Source organism: Rhinopithecus roxellana, chromosome 9, assembly GCF_007565055.1.
Source record: "Rhinopithecus roxellana isolate Shanxi Qingling chromosome 9, ASM756505v1, whole genome shotgun sequence".
Taxonomy (NCBI): Eukaryota; Metazoa; Chordata; class Mammalia; order Primates; family Cercopithecidae; genus Rhinopithecus; species Rhinopithecus roxellana.
In genome coordinates, this window is record NC_044557.1 from 118,660,762 (window position 1) to 118,677,759 (window position 16,998).

General features: G+C 35.5%; 1 pseudogene; it reads left to right on the forward strand.

The window, feature by feature from the left end:
* Positions 1 to 10,391: 10,391 nt before the first annotated feature.
* On the forward strand, positions 10,392 to 10,716 carry LOC115899612 (annotated as a pseudogene).
* Positions 10,717 to 16,998: the final 6,282 nt, after the last annotated feature.

Here is a 16,998-nt window from a genome sequence, read left to right on the forward strand (position 1 = left end):
ACTATCTGTCGTCACCAGGGGCCACAAAGAGCTAAATGTCCACTTACTACTTTTAGCTATATATCCGTTTAATCAGGATCTGAGATATTGAATAAATGAGCTACTATGCTTTTGAGTTAATGTGTATGTGAATGTATGTGTGTATGAGAGAGAAAGAGACAAACAGACAGAAAAGAAAAAAACAGAGAGAGAGACTGAGCTGAGTATTTAGGAGTAGGAGGTTGACACTGAGCATTCATCATTTGTATTGAGTACCCACCATGTGTCAGGCACTGTGTAAGTCCTTTGTGATGGATAGTAGATAAGCTAAACATTCTCATCCTCATGGAGCTTACATTGTAGAAAGAAACAGATAATAAACAATTAACATAATAAATAGATGAATTCTATAGTATTTTAGAAGATGGCAAATACTATTTAAAAAGACAAAGGTAACGTAAGGAGGCTGTCAGAAGACGAGGTCAGGAGTAAATTAAATAGGTGGTCAGGGAAGCCCATGTTGTGTAAAGGTTATAGTTGAGCAGAAACTTCAAGAAGGGGATGAAAAGTCAAAATAAGCAGATACATCTGGAGGAAAGGTCTTTTTGGCCAAGAATAGCTAAAACAAGGTTCTAAAAATGGAAGAGTGCCTGGTGTGTTCGAGTAGTGGCAAAGTGATGAGTGTGGCTGGAGTTGAGTTGTTGAAGGGGAAAAGAATAGGAGATAAAGTCCAGAGGCAGAAGGGTGCATGTGGGGCAGAGGGAGAGAGAGCTCTTAGGACATTTTAAAGAAGTTTGCTTTTTGTCTGGTGGAACCAGGCTTGTTGCAGAGTTCTGAAGAGACAAATGACATAAGTTTAAAACTGACCCTCTGCAGCTGCATTGAGAATAGACTATGGGGGGAAATAGTGGTTTTAGTTTCCTGTTTACATTTAAATATTTGTGTGTGCAAGCATATAGACATTTGCATAGTGGCTAAGACTGTAACTAGACAATTCTGGAAACACAAATTCCAAAGATTCTAGAAACCTGGCTCTGTTACAGTTTTGTTTTCTTCTTCATCTTCTCCCTGTTCTATTCAACTAGAGATCAGGCCAAGACAAGCTACCCTTCTCTCTAATTCTGGCTATTCTAGAAATCTAGTGAGCTTAAAAAAGAATATTTGGCCTCAAATACACTTATATTCAAATAAAACATTCTAATAATATCCCCTTAAATTCAAAGTCTGATTTACAGAACAAATGATGTCTGCATCCACTTTACAGTTTTTAGTCTATGTAATAATTATACCCAATATTAGCCCACTGTAAAGAATTAACCAAATGTATTAGGAAAAAGTAAGAATTATTCAAGGAAATTGCATAATATACATTCTATTGCAACTGTGATAACTGCTAACTTGTAAGGGGAAAAAGCTGGAAGAGAAGTTTGATTTAAATCTTAACATCAATCTGGAACTCAAAGAAACTTATTCACTCAGACCCTTGCTCATGGCCTATGCCAGAAAACTTTTGTTAGATGGTAAGGTGATGCTTAGAAGGAAGATATTGGACTGACACCAACGCAAAATACATATGCACAGAAAGCTAACTAGTGCTATAAATGACAAACAGAAAAATGTGGTTCAGCAGAATGCGTTCCCTGACAATTCAATCTATTTTCTAACTAATCTCATGTGAAGACAAATTTTAAATGGAGGAATGCAAAATGTCTTACTATTTGGCATTAAGATGCCTCTTTCTATTTTCGTTGAAAATAAAAATGTAGGAATCCGGAAAGAATCCATGTCCAGTTAACCTGGTTATGGCCCATTAACAAGGCATTCCTTTCCAACCATAAACATTTTCCTGATGGTTGAGAGATATTCCAAGAGTATAACCTATTTAGATATTCAAATTAAATAACAAAGAGCCTTTTTCACTTCACTAAGTTCTCTGACACTAGTTTAATGACATACTTGTAGACTACAAAATGGCCATTATCATGTTTGGTCTTTTTCACATACATACTTTTAGAAGAACTAAAATTATTTGTTTAAATTTTAAATACACATAAGTTTCAATTAGACACTGTATAAAAAGTTAAAATAGATATCGTGAATAACTCTCAATTCATTAAACTCATGCGGCATACAGGTAACAACCTATTAAGCTCCAAGGGACCACAAATAGCCTGGTTAAAATCATTGCCTAAAATAACTTAATTCTTAAATATAATTTGCAAATCGTATTTCCTTTCTTTGTTTTAAGAGCTTTTAGTGGAAAAAGTATTAAACACAAAATGAGGACTCTGAAGGCAGCATTCAAAGAATCTAAAATTATCTCCCATTATGTAACAGAGACTGCATCCCTTCTTCCTTCTTCTTCTGTTAACTTATTACTGACCGTGGCATGTGGTGCCTAGAGGAAGGCCATATTTCTAGTCCTGTCTTGCAGTCAGGTGTGGCCATGTAACTAAGTTGTGGCCAGTGGAATGTGAGAAGAACTGATGTGTGAAATTTCCACAAAGTGACATTAAAGGAAAGGAGTGTGTCTTCCCATTCATCCTTCTTCTCCATGCTAGCTAGAATGCAGAAATTTTGCCAATCCATTTTGGACATGCAGCTAAGAGCAACACTCAGGAATGGAAGAGTGGTGAAACAGCAAAAGAGAAATGAGGACCACTGACAGCTCTGTGAAGCAGAACTTTGATACCAGTGGGGACTGGACTTTTAGGTAAGGGAGAAAACAATTCCAATCTTTTAAACCATTATTTTGGGTGTCTGTCTCCTGGCAGAAATTATATCACCAATAACACACATTATGGACATATCCTGTGTAGCTGAGAGTAGAGATGTAAGAATCAATGTGTAGTGTAATGGAAAGCATATGAGACATAGTATCAGTATGTCTGAGCACAAGTCTCAGTTTGTTCACTTTCAATAGCTGCTAATTTATGGCAAATCAGTTAACTTTTTTGTTCTCTCATCTATAAAGTGATGATAGTAAAAGTTATTTCATCATTTTGATGAGAGCAAAAACGTCTTATAAGATTAATCTATAGAAATATTAGTGTCTATAATGATATGCCTGTCTTTAACATTATCATCTATAAACACTCATGAAAATGTTTTCATCTAATATAATTTTCTTCTCAGGTACACACAGAATCCATTTCCATGAATTGTACTAGTTGACTTCAGTTTCCATAAAAAGTCTAATTTACCAGGTTAGACCACAAATACTAATGGATCCATAAACATTCTCTCAATCTCTATGAAAATGGAGGTGGATAATGATATGAAAACATAGAAGTAATTTCTGTTTGTGTTTGAACTCCATTTTCTTAATGTGGAAATGAACTTTTTAAAAAAAATCTGAGACGTCATTGAATTTTATTTGAAACTTATGAACCAAAAGTAACCATAAAGATCTAATTCAGAAGAAGCTGGAGATTCATTTTACTTAATCTTTACTGGAGCTCTGGTGCCACACTCTGACACTGGGACATGAACAGTCCAGGCCTCGTCACAATATTAAACATCATGTTCTGAGGAAGGATGTAGCAAAACTCACATACTAAATTAGTGCAGGCATAGTCCTCACTATCCTGGCCTCATGAGGAAAACAGGGGAGCAGGCGTGGGTGAGCAATAGGACGTCAAGCAGGGAAAGAAATGGGTGGCAGTCACAAGACCTCTACCACTTTACATAGATCAATTATTTAGGGTCCTTGGGTTAATCAACAAAGATGTTCTCCTAAGAGAAGTTTACCTGCTGATCTAAGCAAATAGACTAGTAAAATGGACTTGGATTAAAATGGAAAAATAGAAAGGATGTATCCATTTTCATTCCTTATAAGGGTATGTAAATATATATACACAAATAGATATAAAATATCCTCTTGTAAGCTTACTATATTTGAAGTTTCAACTTTGTAAGTTGACTGATGGGTGTCAACAGAGCTAATTAAACATTTCCAGAAAGTGCAGAACTGAAAGGGACTTGGAGGACTCATCTGTTGACATTTAAGTATCTACTGTGCAAAGTGGAAAGCAAGATTTGCATCCAACAAGGCCACCTGGTTAATCCAGCAGCTTTTATAATCCAGCAAATTGTTCTTGTTCGATAGTGCATTTTTATGAAATTAGGTGGATGTTATAATCAACTTTTCTCTCATCTCCCCTGCACTGGAAGAGCTCCATTGTAACAGATGTTTCCCTCTTTACTGCTGAAGTAAAACTGCATGTATCTTGACACAGGCAGGCAGCACTTGGCTGTGGAACATTAAGCCTTCCATCAGGTTATTCCCTCAGTTTCAGTCATTGGCTTAAATAGGGCTGTTTCTTCCAAGCTCAACAACATAGTATCCAAACACTATTTCTCCATTAGTCACCTGGTCTCGCACTCCAAAATGCAATGCAGACTTGGAAACAAGTGTGTATCCATGACCTTTAACGTCTAACATGGTCTGGTGGAAAGCATATTGGAAGAATGGTAGTCTCACCAACTTGCTAGGTGACCTTTGACAAATTAATTGACCCCAGTGTGCTTCATTTTCCTTTCTACACAGGAAACATAAAGGCAATAATACATAGTTCCCTGCCCTATCTTACAGGGATTTCGTAGGGCTAAAATGAAATAACTGTTTACATTCTGTTTTGACATGTTCATGTTGAAATAGTCCACTTTCTCCGCTGGTAGAATCATGTCACCAAATTTATAATAAAAACTGTTGGAAAAGGGTTTAGTGGAAACACAGTTTAATTCTACTATCCGGAACAAATTTATTTCATTCAGTGATGATGCCTGGTATGTTTTAAAATGGTAGAAGCACAAGATTCAGAATTCAGACCCAGATTGGAGTTCTAATGCAGTTACTTTAAAAGCCTCTGCTCTATACATCGAGGTGCACTGATGCTCTTCCACCTTATCCTTAGCTCAGTACAACATAAGAGACAATCGTGGCCAAGGCAGACAGCAAAAGCCAGACAGATTCTTTTTTTTTTTTTTTTTTTTTTTTTTTTTTTTTTTTTTTTTTTTTTGAGACAGTGTCTCGCTCTGTTGCCCAGACTGGAGTGCAGTGGAGCGATCTTGGCTCACTGCAATCTCCACCTCCTGGATTCAAGCCATTCTCCTGCCTCAGCCTCCCGAGTAGCTGGAACTACAGGCATGTGCCACCACACCTTGCTAATTTTTTGTCTTTTTAGTAGAGATGGAGTTTCACCATGTTAGCCAGGATTGTCTTGATCTCCTGACCTCTTGATCAGCCCACCTCGGCCTCCCACCCTGCTGAGATTACAAGCGTGAGCCACCGCACCTGGCTGCCAAGGGCTGATTCTTACTCCCCAAATCCAGTAACTGACAGACATCTGTTGTACTCTCACACCGCTCAGTTTGTCTACCTCTGTGCAAATGAGATAGTTAGAAAAGATAGGTGTGTGCACTTCAAGTCACAGCACCACCAACTCTGAACCTCTTTTGAGTGTAGTACAGTTTTCATTCAGCTCCAGAAGTCTGATCAAAGTCCAACCCTAGCAAAGTTTCTGGCATGAAGTAGAAAATCAACATTTGTGAATGTTAGTGCAACTTTCTTCTCTGCTTTTATTTCTCCACCCTCCTCCCTAAAACTGGCTCCTTATCCTCACAAATTGAAGTCTAAGTTCCTGACTTACAGAATGTATGCTTTAAATGACAGCTATGCACTCCTCTGACAACTGTTTCTGAATTCCCTAAAATTATGCTCCAAATTTCAAGTGAAAATACCTGGATCTCATCATTTAGAGAATCCTAATTTATACTTTCAGATCCTCTGGAAACCAAAGCCTGATCACTGGAAGCTCTGAAGTAAAATTTTAAAGTCAGACTAATTCTCCAGTCCCTATTCCATTTTAATTTGTAAATCTCACACAGAGCAGAAACTCCTCCTGGGCCATTCAAAAACATGTATTTCTCACCCCCTGTGTGTTATGAAGATAAACTATTGGTAGGATTTTAACTATTAGTGGGATTTTAACTATAGGTAGGATAATAATGACTACCATTTACTTAAAATTTGCTATATTAGGCATTGTTCTTAGTATTTTTTTCATGCTATCTAGTGTTTTAGCTGTTTGGATATTTTTATTACATCATCGAGGGAAGATTAAAGTAGTGTAAGCAAATGAATGACATAGTATCACCGTGAGACATGGGCAAAAGGGACCACTGACTTGGAACTATGCATCTTACAAACATATACACAAATTTTATTGAAAGACATGTGGACTCCTGGTGCAATAATTTCAGCTTGCCTGGAACTTTCCTGGCTTTGGCACTGAAAATCCTACATCCCAGGAATGCCTGTCCCTTAGTCCTAGGCAAATCAGAAAGGCTGGTTGACCTAACCTCTGTCACTGGCTATCTGACTCTCAGTGCTGGCACAGTGTGACCCATAATCCTAAACATACACTCTTGTGAATAAACCCATTCAGGCTCCAGAGAAATGTTTCTACACATATTTTCTGTACACATTCTTGAACCAAAAGGCGGCTGCATCCAAAAGCCATAGAGGCTCATAAGGTTGTGTCACTGGATATATTGTAGACAAACACTACTTTGCAGTATGTGCAGAATTTGACCTGCAAAAATACTTAAATGAGAGAAAAAGGCAAATTTTTGCAACTTGTCAAATCTTTCCCTTTAGACATCAAAAATAGAATAGCTACTTGAAATCATTTGATTGCTTTCCAGTAGTGTCAGGCAACCACTTTCTTGCTTCTCATTGTATTTCAGTTCAAGATATGGAAGCACTCATGAAATAATATGGTATACACAATACTTACATATGGCAACTGAGGATTATTTTGCATTTTTCAATAATTTATAAGCTGGCTGTGGTGGCCCACCCCTGTAATCTCAACGCTTTGGGAGGGCACAGCAGAAGGATCACTTGAAGCCGGGAGTTCAAGATCAGCCTGGGCAAATATATATCAAACAATTATAACTCATAAAATTATTTAAGAAGTAAACATGATACACCATTAAAAAGTGTAAGTGTGACACCAAGTCTTTAGCTTAATGTGTGAATTGAAATGTTACCTTAAGAGAAGGCAAAAAATGTGATGTGATTAATAGTGACTTTATATAATAATGACATTAAAATGTTTTATAATATTTACTGCAATCATAATAATTTATTATGTGTGACCCTACTTCAAAGTTTAAATATAAAATATTTATTTCTGATTTAAGTATTTATTTAAGAATTTTATTTACAATTCCAAGTGCTACTGCCTCAGCAGAGAAAGGTTTCTCCAAATTGCTATCAATAAAAAGCTATTCAAGAGGTACAGCAATTCAAAGAAGACTTGCTAATTTGGTGTTGTTTTCAAAAGAGCATAGATTACAAGAAAATATTGATATTAACGATATAATTTACAATTTTTTATAATGAAGTCCTAACATAAATTTTATTGAAAAAATAAAATAATTACTGAATCATATATAGTAATATATAATTGAATATGTATTGAATTATATAGAGTAAAATATTTATTACTGAATATATATATGTTACTGAAGTAGACATATGCAAATATTATCATCCCAACATCTGAAAATCTAGATATGGGCAATAATAATTCATTCATTTATCTTTGATACTTTGCCAAACATTAGTTACTTAAAACATAGCTTTGCAACATATTATGACTTTATTGGTATGAAAATATATTAAGGTAGGAGGAGATAATTGATTCTATATGTCAGTTTGTTACATGTATTTATCATATCACTTTCAAATATTTATATATATAATAGGTGAGTCCCCAAGTATACTCTTCTTCCAAGTTCCCACTGTTAGCAGTAGACATGGGCACAGGTGACTAAATGTACATTTGGAAAAATCACTCTGCCAATAGTTTAAATTCTGGGCTTGAGGAGAATTACATTAGAGACAGGGAGAAGATTTTGCAGTAATCCCAAACTCATGGATGAGATTCTTGTCTTGGGTGATTGGGTGGATTGCAGTGTGATGTGGTGAGGTGCTAGAAAACTCTGGAGGACTAGAGGGTTGTTTGATGAACATGATGAATAACACGTTGGGCAATGTGGAGTTTGAGGTACCTGAAGAAAATGTTAAGAGGAAAGATATGTGTGTGTACGTTCACACAAAACATACAATTTATATGTATGCATATATTTAAATACATGCATAAATGTGTGCATATATGTTTACATGTATGTGCACATATGTATGCATGTGTGTATCTATGTATGTGACTAGAACTTAGAAGAGAGAGATCTGGGCTGTACGTGTGCAATTCTGTATCATCAAGATGAGTATTGATTTCACAAACAAGAATGTGTATAGTATAGAGTATAGCATGTCAGAAATGAAGGAAAGAGCTAGTTTCAAAAGAAAAGAGGGAGCTAACTATGTCAAATGCTGTAATGTATCAGAAAATGTTAAGGCATTATCAATGGAGGGCATTGAGCACAGAAAGAAAATTGAAGTGGCAAACCATAAATAGAAGATAAATAATTGGATTCTGAGGTTAGACTGCTTTTCTTAGAAGTTTAGCAATGGATGGAGAAAGGGTTTTTTTCGTGTAATTGTGATGATTTGGCAATGCATGAGAGAAGGTTCCAAGAACGATGTATTATTGTTTTCCAAGGTGCCAGCAGTGCAAGGATGTTTATATTCCAAGATGCAGGTGAGGGAGATGGGAGAGAGTACTGATGACCAATAGTATAAGGTCTCAAAGAATGCAAGAAGGGAGGGTATTCAGAGCAAACATGGAGGGACTCTCCTGTGGTAGAAGAGAGACCATTCCATAGAAATTGTAGAGAAGAAGGATAAATGGGTGTGAACACTTGCTTAAATAGAAGTTTTTTGGTTACATTTATGAGCAGCCCGGTTGAACCAGTTTATGCAAAAAGAGAGAATATAATGTTTACAGGTATCTCCTCGGACCTCAGAGCAGGAAACACACCTCACTGGGGACTGGAAATAGGAGCCAGAAACACTTGAAGATTCAAAATCCCACTCTCTAGGGCTGTGGGTCTCTCATTTCTGCTTCCCTTGGTAGCTCTGCTTCAATGCCACATACCCCGCTTTTTTATGTGCACATGATTCCTGAGTCTACGTAGAGCAGTTCAAACAACCATCAGAGACCACCTAAAGTCTCTAAAAACAAATTTCAAATTCTCAGAAGAGATCATCTAATTAGCCCAACTTGAGTTGGTGTACTGATACACTCATCTATGATCAGAGAAACACTAAGAGGTATGTGATAGAGTTTCAGCAACAAACATCCATCCCTTCAGGTAAATATCCAAAATCCCCATCCTTGTCTTAAATAATTTATTACAATGCAGACGAGTTTGTTAGTGAGAGTGACAAGAGTTGAAAATATTTCTGTTAGATAGCCTCCATTTGATTATTGGGTTGGGAGGCAAGGTTTTCTACTGAGTATGATTGTGGCACTGAACATTTTTAGAACTCGGGGATCAGTGGTCCAAAAGGGTATAGATATATGTGTGTGTGTGTGTGTGTGTGTGTGTGTGTGTGCGCGTGTGTGTGTGTAATATAATTGTTAGGAGGTAAAAGGAGTGTCAAGAATAATAAAAATTAATATTTTGGATTCTTCCTCTAATCTAGACACTTCCAAGCATCTTACATGTGATGATATCTCATTTCTAATTGTCATAAGCTATGTAATATTATCTTGAGGTAATACTATTTTGCCTGTTTTACAGATAAGAGAACAGGGAATCGAAGAGTTAAATAACTTGCCCAAGCTTATACAGGTAAGAAGAGTTAAAGCCAGAAAATCTGATACCTACCTAAGCATACTCTTAACCACTATGTATACAGAAAGATCTAGGTTAGGAAATTAAAAAAATGATGTCAAGTTTGGCAACTTAATTATGGAAGTGAAAGGCAGACTAGAAGTACTTACATTTTGGCTAACAGCGCAAAATTACAATATCAAGCACAAAAGATTCATCAGGTCATTCTCTCACTAAATTCAAGTGCCAAAACAAGATGTGCCACAACTGTACCTTAAAACCCTCAGGCTGAAGACTTTCTCAGCATTTCACAGAAGGTTTTGGTGAACAGGTGTTACATAAATTAAGGGTAAGGAGTAGGGTGAGGAATTCTAACACTAGTTCAAGACCATAATCAACAGAATTAACTATTTTAGACAACTTCACACTCTTCTAAAAAGAAAGACTGGATTCTTTTCTTCTTCGATGAGTTTAAATATTCATACACTTTTGAAGTAATTCTAGCCTAGCTGTGCATCTGGCCAAATGAGTTGACACCTTTCCCAGCCTACTTTTATAAATATCTCCCAATAATTTTCACATTCAATAATATAGTCCCAGGGATCAGAAATTTTGTGAGGGGGTTGGTCACTCTAGGGAGATTCTTCAAGCAATCGCTGTAAACAGACACAGATGCTTTCCTTTCTTCATATGATGAAGATCAGAGATCCAATCTTATTATAAAAGCTAAAGACCCATCATTCATCCCCATTGGAATGGCAGATTTTGCAGCAATTGTTGCATAGGGATTATACAAATTGAAGAGTAGAGGAAATACTAAAATGTCCCTTCCTTTCGTCCATATGTGTGTGGTAGCCCAAGGCTTTCTTGTAGGAGCAATGACTGCTGATATGGGCTAGTCCATGTTTTTGAGAATTCTGGGCAAAACCTAAGCCTAAGAAGAAAAGAAGCTGTCTTGGTCTTGTTGGAGGAGCTTGCTTTAGTTAGACATCTCATTACTGAACTTACATACTAATGTTGAAAATGAACTATTTGAATGGGTTCAGATGATAACAAGGCATTTTGAATACTGACATCCTTTCTTGCAGGCTTCATTTTCCTGGTGACCGAATTACTAGTGACTAGTTTACAAACTAGCTCATTGAGGGGAGTCAAGTTAACACAAAAGAAACCTGTCACCTAAATACACTTGATAGTGTTGAAATGTCCACCTTCTTAAACTGTTAAGATGAAATTATTTCCAAAGAAGATAGCGGGCTAACCCTGAAATACTCCCAGTTTGTTGCAGAATCTTGCATGTTTTGGATGTTATATAAGAGTCCTATTTGCCCAGTTAATTTAACTTTTTTTCTACCTGTCTTTTGGACTGACTGGCTCTTTTAGAACTCTGTCAAAAAAGTGCATAGAAGGCCGGGCGCGGTGGCTCACGCCTGTAATCCCAGCACTTTGGGAGGCCGAGGCGGGCGGATCACAAGGTCAGGAGATCGAGACCACGGTGAAACCCCGTCTCTACTAAAAATACAAAAAATTAGCCGGGCGTGGTGGCGGCCGCCTGTAGTCCCAGCCACTCGGGAGGCTGAGGCAGGAGAATGGTGTGAACCCAGGAGGCGGCGCTCGCAGTGAGCCGAGATCGTGCCACTGCACTCCAGCCTGGTGGACAGAGCGAAACTCCGTCTCAAAAAAAAAAAAAAAAAAAAAGAAAGTGCATAGAATAGAACCTGTAAAGCCTCCCACAACTGAAAGTATATATGCGTGTGTTTAAATCAAATCTAAAAAGCTTATAATAGAGCTGCATACTAGTAGTATTTATTAAAGAATAGTAATTGTAAACATGATAATAACTTATGGATTCTAGTTTAGTTCTTTTGTAATTGCAGAATTATATTTTTACTGCTGTTATAATAATTTTTAAATGTCATCTTGAAATAGAAATATGTATTTTAACTGCTCATGCAAAGGTAAATGAACACTTTTTAAATGTATGCATTGCTTATTTTCTCCATAAGAATTGTAAACATTAAACTAAACAAATTACCTATAATGGAATTGATTTGTGAGAATGCTGGTTTGGCCAGATAGTATACACAAACTTTTATACACTACAGAATGCTATTACACTTGTGAAATTCTCTTGTCTAACCTGAATTTACATTCCATGGTGATAATGTGGTATATGTATTGTTATTAAAGTAAGTGACCATGTCAAAAAAAAAAAAAAAAATCCAAGGTTAATTAAATCACATAATCTCTGTGACCATTAGTACCTTCACTTGTAAAATATAAATAAATAATACAAACTTCAGAGTCACAAGGGAAAAAGTCAAAGCATGCATATAGAATATTTTTAAAAATGCTGAATGAACAAAAATTCCTTTTATTAATGAATAATAACAACTTTCATATATGGAGCCCATGTGATGTATACAGCATTTCATTTTGTATAGATATAAATTATTTATATATATATATAATTAAATCCTGTATATGTCATTAAATCCTACATAACAAATTTTTAAACACAGGAATTATAGTATCTCATTTTACAGATGTGGAAAATTAGGCTTACATGCCAAACACTAAATCACGGAGGTAGGATTCAAACACAGTCTGTCTGACTTCAATATACTATTCCAACTGATGAAGGATACTTTGGGTAAACACTACTACTATATAACTGTAAGCAGAACTATTACAGACCATTAGTATAGCAGGTCTCAAACTGTGATGCCCTTAGCTATCTTGCTTGAATAGAAACAGTTTAATGCAAAAAAAAAAAAAATCAATCAATAAGAAAAAGAAAAATACAGTAAGACCTAGGAAAATATTATTCACAATATTTCTTTTAGGCATATTTATTCCATGCTAAATAACTGCCTCCATGCAGCAGACATATATGGAGTCACATATTGAGTGACTATAGGTCCCAGGTTCCCCAAGACAGTTTTGATTTTTGATATTGCTTTTGCAAACTCGAATATCTTTTACTTTCACAGGTGTCATGATTTGGAACCAGAACGGTAGTGCGTGCCTGTAATCCCAGCTACTCAGGAGACTGAGGTGGTCAGATCACTTGGTCCCAGGAGTTTGAGACCAGCCTGGGCAACATAGTAAGACCTGACCCTCTACCCCCAACAAAAGGTGTCCTGATTTGGACAATGAATTATATGAACACTCTACTTTAATGTTTCTTGGTAAACGTAGAGGGGTTATATCTTACCATTGCTTCTCTCAGTGATGGATCCATTTGGACTTATCAGGCGGTACCGTCTCAAAGTCAGTAGAATATCTCCTGAACATGATAAAATGTTTAGAGTGCTTCCTGTGTTCCACAACTCTTCAGGTGGATACTTAGGTTAATTTTAACTTAGAGACATAGAAATCACACATTACAAGGAGCAGTAATTCATATTCCTGTATTGTTATAGAAACATAATTTTGTTTGTATTGGACATATCAAATGTCATTCCAGTTAATTTTGACTACATAGTTAGTACAGGACAATCTATGATAAACATCCCTACTGAGACATTTCCCAAAATAAAACCTTATCTTTTAAAACTTTTCACAGTAAAAAAAAAAAAAATTCTTTATTTGACTTTAATCTTTACACTGAATTTCAAACTTTCCCTTGGTACTGTTCTTTGCATAGTGAATATTGTAATTTCTTTCACCCAAGGCTGTGCAATTCAGATCTTATAACACTTGTAGCTTCATTATGTCATATTTAAAAAGTGATTATCTTTTCTTCTTATTCTTTTAATATATTTTAATGTATGATATCGATATGAGGTTTTAAAAGTGTGACAGAATAACTAATAACAACCAGTTTGAATTGTGCTTGATATTGAGGCTTTCCCAGTCAAAAAAAAAAAAAAAAAAAAACCTACTTATTCCATTCTTCAAATTAAAAAGATTAAGTTAGAGTAATGATTTATATCAACCTGGAGTTTATATCAAGTATTTTTAAGAACACTGTTTTAACCAAAAAGAAAAAAATAACAGTAAAGAATTTAAGAGAAACCACTTTGATAAAGTAGCATTAAACTGTTGAAATAAATATAAATTCAAAAGGAATAGTTAAATAATATTTACTAATACAAAAGTTGAAACTGGTGCATCTTCGAAAACAAAACACATTTTTTCTGAGTTTGATACACAGAGCTTCCCAGTAGAGGGCTCCACAATACTGAAGGATGTTCACTGAGGCGGTACCTTTAGTGAAGCCATTTTATGATTATACACAACATAGTAAATAGTATTTGAAAACTCAACCCATGCCATTTGCCACAACCCCATATATACTATATTCGGACAAAAAAAGAAAGAAAGAAAGAAAAGAAAGAAAAGAAAGAAAGAAAGAAAGAAAGAAAGGAAGGAAGGAAGGAAGGAAGGAAGGAAGGAAGGAAGGAAGGAAGGAAGGAAGGAAGGAAGAAGAAAGAAAGAAAGAAAGAAAGAAAGAAAGAAAGAAAGAAAGAAAGAAAGAAAGAAAGAAAGAAAGAAAGAAAGAAAGGAAGGAAGGAAGGAAGGAAGGAAGGAGAGAGAAAGAAATCCAATGCAGATTACAGTGGGATCATTAGTTTGATTTTAACAGTCTCAAAGTGTATGTAAACTAGCTGGTTTCTCTGGACACATGTCTGATGATACAAAGCCATCTACTGTCTGAGCTGCAGGACACATGTGGACAATAGAAGCTGTTTCCTTGGAAACGACTATGTGAAAGCTCTTGGAATATCTCTCCTCCCCAGGAGTTAATTTGTTTCAGATGGGGAAAGGTGATTTCTTATGAGAAAGAGAGAGAGAAAGAGAGAGAGGTTCTTAGTTTTTTTTTTTTTTTTTCTATCATCACTATTAATATTTTTCAAAAATGTAGAGTAGATGACAACAGCAAGAGTAAAGATTAATGAAATTGTCACCATCTAAGATTATAGCTGTGCAACAGTTCTGGCCTATTATAGAGGAAACAGAATAGGGATGGAATAGGAAAATCTCCTAATTGAACCAAAGTAGTCCAAAGTGTGTTGCCTACCCATTCCAGTTCTCTGGACAATTTCCAGTGCTCTGCTAATCATTATAAAGTGCAGATGTTTACCACATGGTGATAATTACCTATAAAAGATAATGAGCTGTCATACAATAAAGAGGACATTTCTGACCCATTGATTTGAACTTTTTTCTGGTTGTAGTGAAGTATTAATCCTAGAAAATCCTCTCTTGCTTGCCCTTTCTCCCTATTTGTTCCCTCTAGCATGGATTAATTAAGAAGTGTTTTGTGTTCATACCCATGGAAGCTTCCTCAATTCTGGCATGTAGTAGTAGGTCTTGAGTAAGCCTCTATTAGTTGATTGGTTAGTTGTTGTCATTGCTGACTATGGTTGAGTTGTGGTTTGGAGCTATAGAATTACATAAGGCAAATCAGTCCATATGTGGAAAACTTAGGTCCTATTCTTTTGTATCACTTTTCTAATGAACAAAGTTAACCGACAGCAGAGATCTGAACACAAATTAAGAAGACACAACCAAAACACAGCACACTAAATCATCTCAGTACATAAGTTTGTCAAGAGCAATGACTGTGTTAATTAAATTTTATAAAGCTTCTTAGCTTAACGTAGTCTAATGTAATGAAGTGTAAATTAACCTAAAATATTTGAAATTAAAATCAAAACCAGATGTCTTCACTCTAAATTCATGGGAAAATGATCCAGCACTTGAACAGAGGGTACTGATATTACCTCTTACATTTTTCTATAGATTTTCAGAAATGTGAATTCACATTTTCTGCAACTCTTCAAACTCGCAGAGAAAAATAAATGACTGGTTTAATAAAGCCCTTGATATTTAATTGTATTTTCATAAAAGATTCTTAAATAATTTCTATAAGAAAGAAGAAAATATTAAATTATGGAGATGTTTGTTGTCAGTCAGAAATTCTCAATCTCATGCTAAATAAAGTTCTTGTGAGATATTCTAAAACAATAAACTCAAAATATTGTGTAGAAAAATTATTATTAGGTACACTATGGATATTTTATTTACTTAAGTAGCTATAACATATAGTATAATTATTAAGGGGTTATTATACTTTGTTTATGATAGTTATGAAATTGTTAAGTATCACCAAGTTTCATAGAAAAGCAACTAAATCACAAGTACACAGACACACTGATATTCATAAAAGAAAGACAAATGTTCCAAAAAACATAATTTTTTTTGGCTCCTTTATCCATGTATATAATCTAGAATAACATGAACATGTAGTTACTCACAACTTAGGCAACAATAATGTTTGGTCATATTTAAGGAAATGGAATGTCTATCCTATTTAATACCTTATGCTTACCTTTCAAAATTAAAAACAGTAAAATCTCTGTGTTCAGGGATTATAAAACAGTAAAGCAGGGGTAAAATTCATAATTCTGGGCAGGTCACTTTTTGAAAAAGGACTGTATCATAAGCCTAGCAAGATGTTTTACTTTTTTCCAAAGCCATTTCTTAAAAGAGAGATTTTTTTTTTTTTTACTTAAAATTTGGTTAGGAAGAAATAGCTCTATGTTGCATGATAATGCGTACATGGAATCCATCATTAAAAGAAATGGTCTTCTAAAATATAAAACACAAAAATGCTTCTCCTCCTTTTCATAGGATTATACTATGCTTTCTCTGAAAATTGGAGTTTGTGGGTTTTGTGCATGTGTATGCATGAGAAAAAGAGATAACTAATAGGGATGAACATAGACTTTTACAAAAATTACACACAGCTATAATGCATATATTCCTTCATTTAACAATAGTTACTGAGTTTGTACTTGTTCTACATACTATTGTAAATGCTTGGGAAACATCACTCAGTGAATAAATATCTTAGACTTTATATTACTTTTGTACAAATGAGAAGACCTCATGATATTAGACTCGGAGTGCTACCATCATACTTCAATTGTTTGCATGTGCTGAGAGTGTCAATAACCAACCTCGACAGCTCTTGAATTTGGAGTGCTAATTCTTACCCTGGTTTGGTGGGCTCAGATCAATCCTCCTTCTCTGACTAAACACTATCTCATTACCACTATCACTATCATGGTACTATTATTGGCTTAGTAAGTCATATGTATAGAAATGTACCACTGAATATGCCTGTGTCCCATGTACTGCCTAGAGAGAAAAAGAGAGTTGGACTGAAGTCTAGACCAAATCCTGTGAGTGGGGGCTGGTATCAAAATGTATCAAGGGTAATAAGAATTTCAAACCAAAGCCAACAATGAGGGAAGT